We start from the raw sequence: 12,655 nt of genomic DNA, 5'->3' as shown, positions 1-12,655 counted from the left end.
TTATGCATTTCAAAGCATTCTAAGGAGAGGTCTATAGGTTTCTTCACCAGTTGCGAATAGGTCCATGGTGCTCTCCTCACATCACAGCCACCCTTGTTCAAGCCCTCCTTGCCTCTCTACTGGGCCATTGAAGTCAACTCCTGATTAGTCTTGTCCCATCTCTCCCTTTTAATCTTCCTCCATACTTAGTATGCAGCTGAAGGGAACCCCTAAAGCCCACCGTGGAACTTCCCTACTCACAAAACTTGTGCTTTTACAGTGTGGCTGTAGTCTTCCTTTGGGAAACAGTATTCCCTTCATGCTAAGGTCCTATAGCATTCTCACTTTGAGTGAAATACACCCATTCAATGCGTAGGCTTCTTTAAGTTACTCAAGGGATGACCCCTTTAATAATAAAAAAAAAAAAAATCAAACTGGGAGGAAAAGACCCTCAGGGTTCCTGGGGAAAAGCAAAACAATTACTATTTAGTATTTAAATCCACTCTGTGCTAGGTGAGTGGGGACTTGTTGTCCAGTCTCCCATTGCATCCTGGGTCATCTCCAGTCATCCTGATGAATATCTGGCCACTAGACCCAGATGGCTCAGGAGGAGGAAGTGAGGCTGGTGACCTTGCACAGCTCTCCCTCCCTCAGGACAAAGTCAGGTGCAAGGCCTGTCATCATCTGGATGTCAAGGTCCTCTTCGAAAATGATGGACAAGCACAGCCACATCCAACCTCCATGCACTGTTTCTCACGTAAATCACCCTGTCTTGCCATCTCTGACTCACCACAGGCTGTCCCTGCTTGGCATTCATTTCTTGATCTTTGCCCCTTAGCCTCCCTGTCTTCTCCCAGAGATCAGCCCTTCTGGAGGCCTCTTCTTATCCTCTCCTGCTGCCAGGACTCTCATCTCAATTACCTTGTTTCTACTTTATAGTCACTTTGTATTTAATTATATGTATACATTGTTTCCTCCTTTGTAGGCAAGCTCCTTCAGGGCAGGGACAGCATGTATTTATTTTTGTTCTTTGTGTCTGTCTGACCTGACCCATGGTAAGCACTTAAATGTTTGTTGATGAACAGATTGGTAGAAATGCAACTTTTATTACTTAGGAGACATTTGTGAGAATTAAATGAACAAAACAGTGTGAAATATGCTATTAGTACAAAACTAAGAAATTTATTTTATTAATAGATAATTTTTAAAAAAGTGAATGTGATTTCTTCCTTACAGCTATCAAATTAGCAAAGATGATGGAAAGTGAAAATGGCAATTATTGGAAGGATTCTAAGAGGACAGGTGCTATTGGTGTGATTGGTACAGTCTTTCTGAAAAGCAATTTGGAATTGTAACCAAAAAAACCCAATAAATGATGCATGTACCCTTTGATCCGTTTATACAACTTTTAGGCAGCTAGGTGGCTCAGTAGCTAGAATGCAGGATTTGGAATCAGGATGACCTGAATTTGCATCACATCTCCAACATTTAGTAGCTTGTGATCTCAGCAAGTCACTTGACCTCTTGGTGCCTCATTTTCCTCATCTGTAAAATGAGAATGATAATAACACATCTCACAAGACTACTCTCAGGTAGTTTACATTCTAATGAGGGAAGGAAGTATTTATAAATACATACATTAAAAATGTAAAGTTTGCAAGTACAATTTATACAAGGTGTTTAAATAGGAGACAGTTTGGGGATAAAGTTGCTAGTTGTTGAGATGCAGGGGAGAAGTCATGGAGAAGATGGTGTTTTAACTGATTCTTAGAGTAAAAGAGAGACTGTGAGCTGGGAACTGAGGAATTGGACAGATTAGGGTATATACACAGAATGGAATATGAAAAAATAATGGAACAGGAAACTGGGAAGATTCCTGTGAACTGGACAGAACTTGGAAAAGAATTGATTCAGCACCTGCAATGATGTAAAGGAAAACAAAGGCTTGAGAACTCGGATCAGTGTGACAGCCACCGTGATATAAGGCAGCGTGGTGCTGATTGGAAATGCACAATGAGACATACTTTTTCTACACACTGTTAGCATCCTTTGTTTTATGTGACTGTACAGAGTACAGGACTTCTCCAAGAGGGTATTGGGGGCTTCGGGGACATTGCTGGATAATGACAGTAATATAAAAAAAGCAAAGAGCTCCAGTGAAGCCTTAAAACTCAGAAAAGAGCAGAAGGAGGCAGGACAAGGCAGCCTTGGGACGTTTGATACTATACACCTTTAAAAAACAAATAAGTTGCATAATAGAAGTTCACAGTTTGATTTTCTATCCTCTTTCTGCCTTGTTTTTGTGTTGAAATGCTCGTTGGTTAACATTTGTCAAGTTCATCATAAAATAATTTGCTAATTAAAATAGGTATATTCAGGCATGAAGCTTTGCAAATTGTCTTGAAAAAGTGATAGAAACCCAGGTTACGAAGTCAGTATGGTACAATGGCAAGAACGCTGGATTTGGAATTAAGAGGACTTGGCTTTGAATTCTGGCCTTGTTGCACTTGGTGTGTGTGTGGGCAAGTTGGTTAATCTCTGGAGTCTCAGCTTCTTTATCTGCAAAGCAAGGGACCTGGACTGAATAATCTTGAAAATTCCTCTCAGTGGGGACAGTCTCTCTCTCTCTTTCTCTCTCTCTCTCTCTCTCTCTCTCTCTCTCTCTCTCTCTCTCTCTCTCTCTCTCTCTCCTCCTCCCTCCCTCTCCCTCTCCCTCTCTCTCTCTCTCTCTCACTCACTCTCTTTCACTCTCACTCTCTTTTTCTCTTTCTTTCTCTACATACTTAAATTTTAAAAATGCTTTACAATGCAGAATATTTGAGAAAAAGTGACATTAAGTTCACAAAAAGTGTAGAATTTTGAAAAAAGTACATTATTTTAAAGTTTAAGGTCATCTTTTAATTTTATATCATGTAGCCCTTGCTTTTCTTTTTATTGATCCTTGTGTTCTGGGATTCTTACTTTTACAAGAGAATGAGTGTCTGTGCTGGTCAGCGACCAACTTGAGGAATTGTGGCTCTGCATACCAGACTGGTTAATTTGTTTTATAGGAAGCATCTGTGGAATTTTACAGTGGATACTTCTTTGCAGCCATATTAATTTTATCCTTTTCTAGTAGTATCAGCTTACCATTTAGAATCCTGAGCATGCAAATGCATTATCAATACTGCTTTAAAACAATGATATGCAGGCAATGGACAGACTTTATGGGAATGGTTCTGATGCTTTCAAGGCCTAGGGTCTTATTTCATGAATTTTGAGCTAGAGTGTTAAGCCTCTTGCTTTGAGAAGGGTTTTTCTTCTCAGCTCTTTTAATCTTTAGAATTTACAAAGCTAACAGCTTGTAACCTTTTGTGGGAAGATTGTAGTTGGTGCCCAGGATTGTTGGAAAGAAGAGGCCATAAAAAAGACCAAGTCAAAGTGTTTCTTTGTTTCTTTGCCTTGCATTTATATTCATGCATTGAATATAGGGAAAAGCAATATCTAAACCAGCGTTGGAGTGGTAGGTATAGAAGAATGATTATACACAAAAAAATAAGTTCATGAAACACACTTAATTACAGACGAACTTGAGACCTTCAAGGAGCTATGTGGGCAGTCACTCGTTTCACTGCTGATGAAACTGAGATGAAATAACTTGTTCAGGCTAACAGTATAACTGGTATGAGAACATTTTTTAAAAACTAGATTTCAAACATAATGAATTCAAAAAACAAGCAACCTATTTCGTAAGTGCTTTCTGTGTGCAAAGCACTTAGCTTAACACTAGGGACACAGATAAAAAAGTAAGACAACTCCCCTGTCAAGGAGCTCACGTTCTGATGGGAGCTTTCACACACGTAGAATGTTTCAGCTGCAGGTCAAACAGAAAGCTCCAAGTCCTGCTGTTGGTACAGCAGCGTAGTACATGGTAATAATCTTCTTCTCCATTGATAAAATCATATCTGCTTCTGATGTTGAACCAAGGTGCCCGGAGTTTTCTTTCCTGAGTGTTCAGGAGCTGACTACCCTGTCTTCAGAAGCTCCTCAGTAGTTACTTCTCAAGATGATGGCTTTGTTTGGGGGGGGGGAGGGGGCAGCGGCAAACTTTGTCATTAGCTAGTGTTGCTCGCCCCCTCTTTATCCTCCTCAGTCTTGGTGACATTTTATTCACTTGCTTTTCTTCCACCATTTTCTAACGGCTCCGATTTTAACTCTTTAAATTGTCTTTGACTTCTCCATTGATTTCAGATGGGGCTTCTCTAATAGCCCTGTAACTCTTGTACTTCTTTTCATTCTCTCTGCTGTACCCTGAAGACAGTAAACAAAGGAACAACATTGAGTTTGAGTACACTTAATATTTATACTTAATATGCATCTATTAAAATGATGTAGGAAGATATAAAAATCAAAATCAATATTGAGTACATTGTCCAGAGAGGAGATTGTTTAAAAATTTGTACGGAAAAATTATATCCCCTCGACTTTTGGTGCAGCTTGGAGTTTTCTGTGTTTGTTTTGTCGACCTTTTCTCCAGTTAGCGCGATGCTCCCTCTCATCGCCACTCAGAAGTCATCTGGAAGACTCATGCTGGCAGTGTGATGCATGGTAAAGGGAGGGGGTAAAGTAGCAAAGCATAATTATTGTTGGAAAAAAAACCCGACAAAGCTCTTTCATCTTGCTTTTTCTCTTTTCCCTCAGCTTAGTTGGTTGGATCAGATTTGTGGTCTTTTTCATTTCCTAAATTGGGTAAGGATGGGTGAAGCTATTTACCAGAAGCTGCAAACTACAGGGAAGCAGAGGAAAGGGCAGTCATTTGTCCCTTTCTCAACCTTGTTATAGATTTGTGGACATCCTATAGTGTGCAAACTGTACTTAAATATTTTCTGTTAGATAGATTAAGGATGGATTCTCATCCAGTCTTTGATGACTGTCAAAACAGCATATCTGGAGCAGTGGCCACATGGGACAGAGAGCCCCTTAGTCACTCACTGATGGGGAAACCGTCCTGGCTGCTTCTCACTGTGGTTCAACATTTTTATTGTTGTTTCAGAACAACCTTTTATCTATTAGGAGATATTTGCAGTTGGGTAGTTTGGGAACAACAGTATGAGTTTGGAGAATGAGTCGCCTGGCTGTTGGTTAAAAAAGAAAATGGATCTGATAAGAATTTGGTTTTTAAGGCCGGTTGAAGATCTCTTACCCCTTCCCTCAATCTGTTGTCCCTTCTATCACACCCCTCCCTTCTCTTATCCTCATCCCTTCTATTTTCTTGGAGGACAAGATAGATTTCTATGCCCTATTACCAGTATATCTTATTTCCCAGTTGCATGTAAAAACAATTTTTAATATTCATTTTTAAAACTTTGAGTTCCAACTTCTCTCCCTCCCTCCCCACCCATCCCCACTGAGAAGGCAAACATTTCAATATGTTATACATGTGCAGTTATGCAAAAGACTTTCATAAAAGTCATGTTGTAAAAGACTATTTCCCTCCATCCTTTCCTATCCCCCATTTATTCTGTTCTCTCTTTCGACCCTATCCCTTTTCAAAAGTATTTACTTCTAATAATGCCCTCCTCCCATTTACCCTCCCTTCTGTCATTCCCCCACTTCTCACTTCTCCCCTGCTTTCCTGTAGTGTAAGATAGAGTTTCATCGCACATTGAGTGTGCATGTTGTTCACTCCCTCAGCCAAATGTGATGAGAGTAAGGTTAACTTTTTCCCTCTCACCTCCCCTGTCTTCCCTTCCATTGAAAACGCTTTTTCTAGCCTCTTTTATGTGAGAGAGTATCTGTCCCATTCTCTTTTTCCCTTTCTCTTCCCAATATATTCCTCTCTCATCCCTTAATTTTATTTTTTTGGATATTATCCTTTCCTATTCAACTCATCCTATGCCCTCTGTCTATATGTATATAATCTTTCCAACTGCCCTAGTACTGAGAAAAGTCTCAAGAGGCAAAAATATTATCTTTCCACATAGGAATGTAAACAGTACAACTTTAGTAAGACCCTTGTGATTTCTCTTTCCTGTTCACCTTTTCATGCTTCTCTTGATTCTTGTGTTTGAAAATCAAATTTTCTATTCAGCTCTGGTCTTTTCATCAAGAATGCTTGAAAGTCCTCTATTTCATTGAAAGACCATTTTTTCCCCTGAAGTATTATACTCAGTTTTGCTGGGTAGGTGATTCTTGGTTTTAGTCCTAGTTCCTTTGACTTCTGGAATATCATATTCCATGCCCTTCGATCCCTTAATGTAGAAGCTGCTAGATCTTGTGCTATCCTGATTGTATTTCCACAATACTTGAATTGCTTCTTTCTAGCTGCTTGCAATATTTTCTCCTTGACCAGGACACTCTGGAATTTGGCCACAATGTTCCTAGGGTTTTCTCTTTTTGGATCTCTTTCATGCAGTGATTGGTGGATTCCTTGAATACTTATTTTGCCGTCTGGTTCTAGAATCTCAGGGCAGTTTTCCTTGATAATTTCATGAAAGATGGATGTCTAGTTTCTTGTTTTGATCATGGCTTTCAGGTAGTCCCATGATTTTTAAATTGTCTCTCCTGGATCTATTTTCCAGGTCAGTTGTTTTTTTCAATGAGATATTTCACATTTTATTCCATTTTTTCATTCTTTTGGTTTTGTTTTGTGATTTCTTGGTTTCTCATAAAGTCATTAGCCTCTATCTGTTCCATTCTAATTTTGAAAGAACTATTTTCTTCAGTGAGCTTTTGAACCTCCTTTTCCATTTGGCTAATTCTGCTTTTTAAAGCATTCTTCCGCTCATTGGCTTTTTGAACCTCTTTTGCCAATTGATTTAGCCTATTTTTCAAGGTGTTATTTTCTTCAACATGTTTTTGGGTCTCCTTTAGCAGGGTGTTGACCTGCTTTTCATGCTTTTCTTGCATCTCTCTCATTTCTCTTCCCAGTTTTTCCTCCACCTCTCTAACTTGATTTTCAAAATCCTTTTTGAGCTCTTCCAGGGCCTGAGCCCATGGAATATTTCTTTTGGATGTTTGGGATACAGAAGCCTTGACTTCTGTGTCTTTCCCTGGTGGTAAGCATTGTTCTTCCTCATCTGAAAGGATGGGAGGAGGTATGTGTTCCCCAAGAAAGTAACCTTCTGTGGTCTTATTTTTTTTCCCTTTTCTGGGCATTTTCCCAGCCAGTTACTTGACTTCTGAGTTTCCTCTCCACACCCACCTGGCCTCCAGACCCGCCCAGCCAGGGCTTGGGGTCTGAGATTCAAATGCTGCTTCCCAGCCTCAGGACTTTGAGTAGGGGGTGGGGCTGCTATTCTGTGTGAGATTAAGTTCAGCTGCTTGGGTGGGAGCTGGGCAGCCACACAGGGCTTAGTTCCCTCAGGGGGTTTATGTGGAGACCTTCAACAGTGGATCCAGGCTCCTGCCTGCTTTGGGAGCCCTTGTCTGCTGCTGCCTCCCGAGGGGGCCTGAGTTATGGGGACACCTCACTCCCTTCTCGGCCAGCCAAAAAGACCCTCTCACTGACCTTTGCCGCCTGTGGGTGGAGGGACCTGCACGGCTGCTGGAGATTCTGTCCTGAAGCCTGCTTGGATCTGCTCCTCTTGGTGCCTTGCGGTCAAGGCAGGGCTGAGCTCTGCTCCAAGTCCCATGCGCCACGGACCTTTCATGTCAGTTTTTCAGGTCTCTCTGGAACAGAAATCTCCTCTGCTCCATTGTTCTGTGACTTCTGCTGCTCCAGAATTTGTCAGGAGTTCTTCTTTACAGGTATTTTATGGGCTGTGGGTTCTGAGCTAGCATATGTGTATCTTTCTACTCCGCCATCTTGGCTCCTCCCCAATAATTTCTTAAAAGATGATGTTTAATCTCATTTTTTGATCATGGCTTTCAGGTAGTCCCATAATTTTTAAATTATCTCTTCTGGATCTATTTTCCAGTTCAGTTGTTTTTCCAATAAGATATTTCACATTGTCTGCTATATTTTTATTCCTTTGGTTTTTGTTTTACAATTTCTTAATTTTTTATAAGGTCATTAGCTTCTATCTGCTCCATTTTAATCTTTAAGGAATCATTTTCTTCAGTGAGCCTCCTTTTCCATCTGGCCAGTTCTGCTTTTTAGGGCATGCTTCTCTTCATTGGCTTTTTGTAACTCTTTCTTTATTTGGGTTAGTCTAGTTTTTACAGTGTCACTTTCTTCAGCATTTTTTTTGCATCTCCTCTACTTTTTTGGGGTCTCCTTTAGTAAGCAGTTGACTAATTTTTCGTAATTTTCTTGCATCTCTCTCATTTCTCTCCCAGTTTTTGCTCTAGTTCTCTTACTTGATTTTCAAAATCCTTTTTGAGCTCTTTTTTGGCCTGAGACCAATTCGTATTTTTCTTGGAGGCTTGGACATAGGGGCTTTGACTTTATTTTCTTCTCTTTGCATGTTTTGGTCTTCCTTGTCACCAAAGGAAAATTCTGTAGTCTGATTCTTTTTTTGTTTTTTCTCATTTCTCCAGCCATTTACTTGACTTCTGAGCTCTTGGTCAAGGTAGTTCTCTGCTTCCAGTGGGGGTGGGGAGTGTACTGTCAGCAGCTCATTTCCCCCACAGTCTATGGGCCTAGAGCTCCAGAAGCAGTTGCTGTCTCTGCCCCTGCTGCTGCGGGTTCCTCTTCTGCTTCCCTGGGCAGGAACTGACCCACTCCACTTTCCCACACTGGTCCCACAAGCTTTTTCCATTGACCTTCCAATTTGTCCTCAGGGTTTTTGGGGTCCCGAAGTCAGGAAACCACCACAGGTGTGAGAGATTCAGTCTCACTTAAGGCCTGCTCGGGTCCTGTCTGTGTTGGTGCGACCCATGGCTGGACTGCCGTCTGCTCCCACCATGGCACAATAGACACCTCCCTGCGACCTTCCAGGCTGTCTTGGGCTGGAGGTTTGCTTCACTCCATCATTCTGTGGGTTCTTCACCTCTAGAATTAGTTTAGAGCCATTTTTAACGGATATTTGACTGGGCTTAGGAGCAGGGATCTAGAAAGTCTGTGCTGTTACTCCGCCATCTTGACTTCCCCCCCTCCCATCCCTCTCTTGAAGACTAGTCCTACTCCGAGACTGTCAGCTTAGGTTGCTAACAGATAGGCAGTATTCCCAGAATTTGGCATTTCAGACCCGACCTCCTCAGCCTTTTGCCTGTTTGATTTTGCTTTTTGTCTGTGAACATTAGTTTCCTGAATTTGGAAAAAATTCTTAGAAAATAGAGTGTTTCAAGTTACACATTGTGTTTGGAACTTACTTTTTTAAAGGTTCATTTTAAGTAGGAAAATCCAAAGTGGAGTTAAAAGCCAAACATAACACATTCACAGTTCAGGGAGAGAGGATATATGTGAATGACTAAAACAGTGGAAAATTGTAGGTCATATATTCTAACAGTTACAATAATATATTTTGAGGTAGGATATTTTGCAAACCTGTTCTATGATAAAAACATCTTTTTTCTCTATCGGATTTATACTTTAAAAATGTTATTCCCAATAGGGAAAGTTGGTTATTCTTTATTAAGTCTTGATGAAGGGATACTTCAGGAGACTCTGGTTCCATTGCATGTTTGATGTATCAGATGAGGATATGGAGTTGATATGAAGGTAGATGAATCCAGCCTTAAATTTTATGGGAAAGAAAGTTGCTTTCATTCTCTACTCTAAACCAGCCCTTTCCTAGTCCCTGAACAGAGGTTGTTAGCTCCCCAAAACCATCTCTTTGAAGTATTTAAGTAGCATTGTGTAGGAAACGTGACAGGAAAGAAGTAAGGCTCTCTTGCAGTGTGCATTGGTATTTGGGAGTCCTAGGAAGGGTGTTATTCCTTTGGACAGTAACATTGTGGGATCATTGAAGGAGGAATAAAATGTCACCCTTGTTCTGCTATGAGGCATTTGCTTAGGCTTCTTATAGCGTTCGTTACTTTCATGGGCCAAGTGAAATAACAGTTTGGGCAGGCAGTCCATTGGGCAGCTAACATAAAGAGGAAATGAATCAGGACTACACTTGATATTTCAAGAGTATGAATACACACAATTAAAAGTAATTTTATGTGGACTTGTAAATAGTTACGTATCCATTGTAAATCAATATCCGTAGTGCTGAGTGAGAAGGGCAGAATGCTGATTGTTTTGGTGCCTCTCCACATTGTGGAGATGGAAAGATGGGGGTGTTGTTTTTATGTAGGTTTGTAGACTAAAGGTTTTCTGTAGCATTTTCTGTACCTATAGGTTTTCTATACCCATTGGTCATTATCATCCTATATTGGAATTGATCTCAATAGTTTGGAGTAAACAGATATTATTGAAATGGTTTTTGGTGCTTGAGTTAAGAAAAGTTTAGGCATGAGATCGATAATACCAAGCCCCTTTGGTGTTGCTTCTAATAATCTGCCATTTGATTTTGGTGTTATCCACCTAAAGTGATCTTTGATATATTAACAATAGCTGTTATTGTTACTGTGGTTCTTTTTTTTTAGTATAAAATACTTTATTTTTTGGTGGTAGAGGAGAATCAGTTACAAAATTTTATTTAAAATGTTTCATATTTGCAATCTATCCCCTTCCTCCCTCCAAGAGTATGTATATATGTACATTAGAGAACTAGAGAGGGACAATTCCACCCCACTCCTTGCAGTTCCACTTTGTCCTCTCCTCTGTGGCAGTGGAAAAAATCTTGGCCATCAGACATCTCAGGTTCCAAAAAAGACTTTCCCTAATTCTTTTTTTCTTCCAGATTTGTTAATTTATTTGTTTTTCATTTTTCAACATTCACTTCCATAAGTTTTACATTTTTTCTCTCTCCCTCCCTCCCTCCCTCCATTCCCAAGATGGCATACAATCTTATGTGGTCTCTACACATACTTTTCCATTAAATACATTTACACACTGGTCATGTTGTATAGAAGAATTAAAACAAATGGAAAAAACATGGAGAAAAGCAAAACAAAACCAATGAAACATAACAAAAAAGAAAATTGTCTGTTTCATTGTTTCCCTAATGCTTAACCCATATTTTTTACCGGTCTTCCTTATGTTAGCTGCCTTCTCAGAGAAGAATCAAGATTGTATGGGGATATTGGTTGAAAGAGGTTGGGGTGATGTAACACATCCTGCGCTTCTCCTGTCATTACAACCACCAGCCCGTTTCTCATTACTAGAACAAGGCCACATTCAAGGGAGGAAAAAGCCCGTGCCCATGCCCGGTGGTGAGAAGCCCTCATTTTCTTCCTACTATTCTCCTTTATTATCCAGAAATTCCTAAATTGCCAAGCTTTTCATGAAGGACTTTAGAATGTTGCATCAAGCAAATTTTGAACTGAATCAGGTCTCCTTGGGCAGAGTAGGAATATTCCCTCTACATCCATGGAGATCATAGGAGGAGATTTTGGGATGTGTGGTTTAGTTAGAAGTTCTAAGGAAAGCCAAGACAAGTATTCTTGGATGAGTCTAGGCAGAGGATGTTGTTATTCTTGCGTGGCGTGTTTGCATGTTTGTTAGCTTGTCTGATTACCTTACACGTTTACATTTGGTTCAACCCCTTCACTTTACAGATCATGTTCAGCAAAGTGACTTAGTGGTTGAACCTCAGTGTCCACTCTATGTCCAGTGTATGTTTTCCACCTTAAACCAAATTGCCTTTGAAGAAATCATTTCTCCAAAGATGCTTTGAGGTTTACTAACTTTGCCTGGAGTGTTGGTCTCAAAACTATGAATTTAGGGCATTCACTTACTTTAACTCTGATACCTGAATCGGTTTCTCTTGGCAGTGACTCTTTAAGTTAATGATATATTCATCTTAGTAAGGGTACAAAGGAGCAAGGGGCTCTGGAGGTTTGAAATACCATTCTGTGCTATTCTTTTCATAGAAAATGTATTAAGGGCCCCATATGGGTAGCCACCGTTTTTTCAGTCACTGTTTGCTGCTTTACTTATTGCTGCCTGATCAGGGCCTCTGTTTCAGTTGGATAGAGGTCTTACTCTGTTGTTTCGTGGTATCATAGAGGAGATCCTCAGTTCTGGATGGTTTTTCCAAAAGAGTGCAAGCTGTGGGAAGACCTACTGGAGTGGGACCACTCTTAAAAGAATGGATTCATGGATAGACTTTAACCCCAGGACTAACTTACCTTCATGTGGAGAGGCTTATTACAGGAATGTTTGTCACTCGGGCATGAATTCTTCTGACCGTGGCAACTTATAAAACCTTGTACTCAGGTGCAGAGGACTCAGCATTCGTAGGGAGAATACCTACACAGATGAAAATCATAAATTCTTGAACTATTGAAGTATCTCAGTGTTTGCCACATTTTTTCATTCATTTGATTCTTTGTTAGAACCTAATACATATATGTACACACTCAGGATATTTTTTTATGCCAGTCTTAGCAATTCACTGGGATGTTGTTTGGAAGCCACTTTTTAAAAATCTTATTTAATATTTTGTTTCCCCAGTTACCTGTAAAAACAATTTTAACATCCTTTTCTCTTCCAAAATTTGTGTTCCGTATTCTCTCCCTCCTTCTCCTCTTCCCCCTCTTGGAGAAGAAGCCACTTTGTGCTTAGAGCCCAGTCGTTGTGTTTTATGGCTTTCCAATGAAGTGTGAAGGGCCCTTGATAACTGTCAACAATGGGTGACGCCGAATAGCTCTGGAGCCTGTCCTATTTCCTGGCAGCCTTTTTTTGATCTGATACTATGCAGTT

General features: G+C 40.3%; 1 protein-coding gene across 3 annotated transcripts in view; it reads left to right on the top strand.

Annotated features, from left to right (window-relative positions):
• Positions 1 to 12,655, top strand: part of POLA1 (DNA polymerase alpha 1, catalytic subunit) — a 327,051-nt gene that overhangs the window by 67,975 nt on the left and 246,421 nt on the right. The gene's annotated exons all lie outside the window — the stretch shown is intronic.

Source organism: Notamacropus eugenii, chromosome 5 (genome assembly GCF_028372415.1).
Source record: "Notamacropus eugenii isolate mMacEug1 chromosome 5, mMacEug1.pri_v2, whole genome shotgun sequence".
NCBI classification, from domain to species: domain Eukaryota; kingdom Metazoa; phylum Chordata; class Mammalia; order Diprotodontia; family Macropodidae; genus Notamacropus; species Notamacropus eugenii.
The sequence above is the reverse complement of the archived record's forward strand: the minus strand, read 5'-3'. Positions and strand labels throughout refer to the sequence as shown.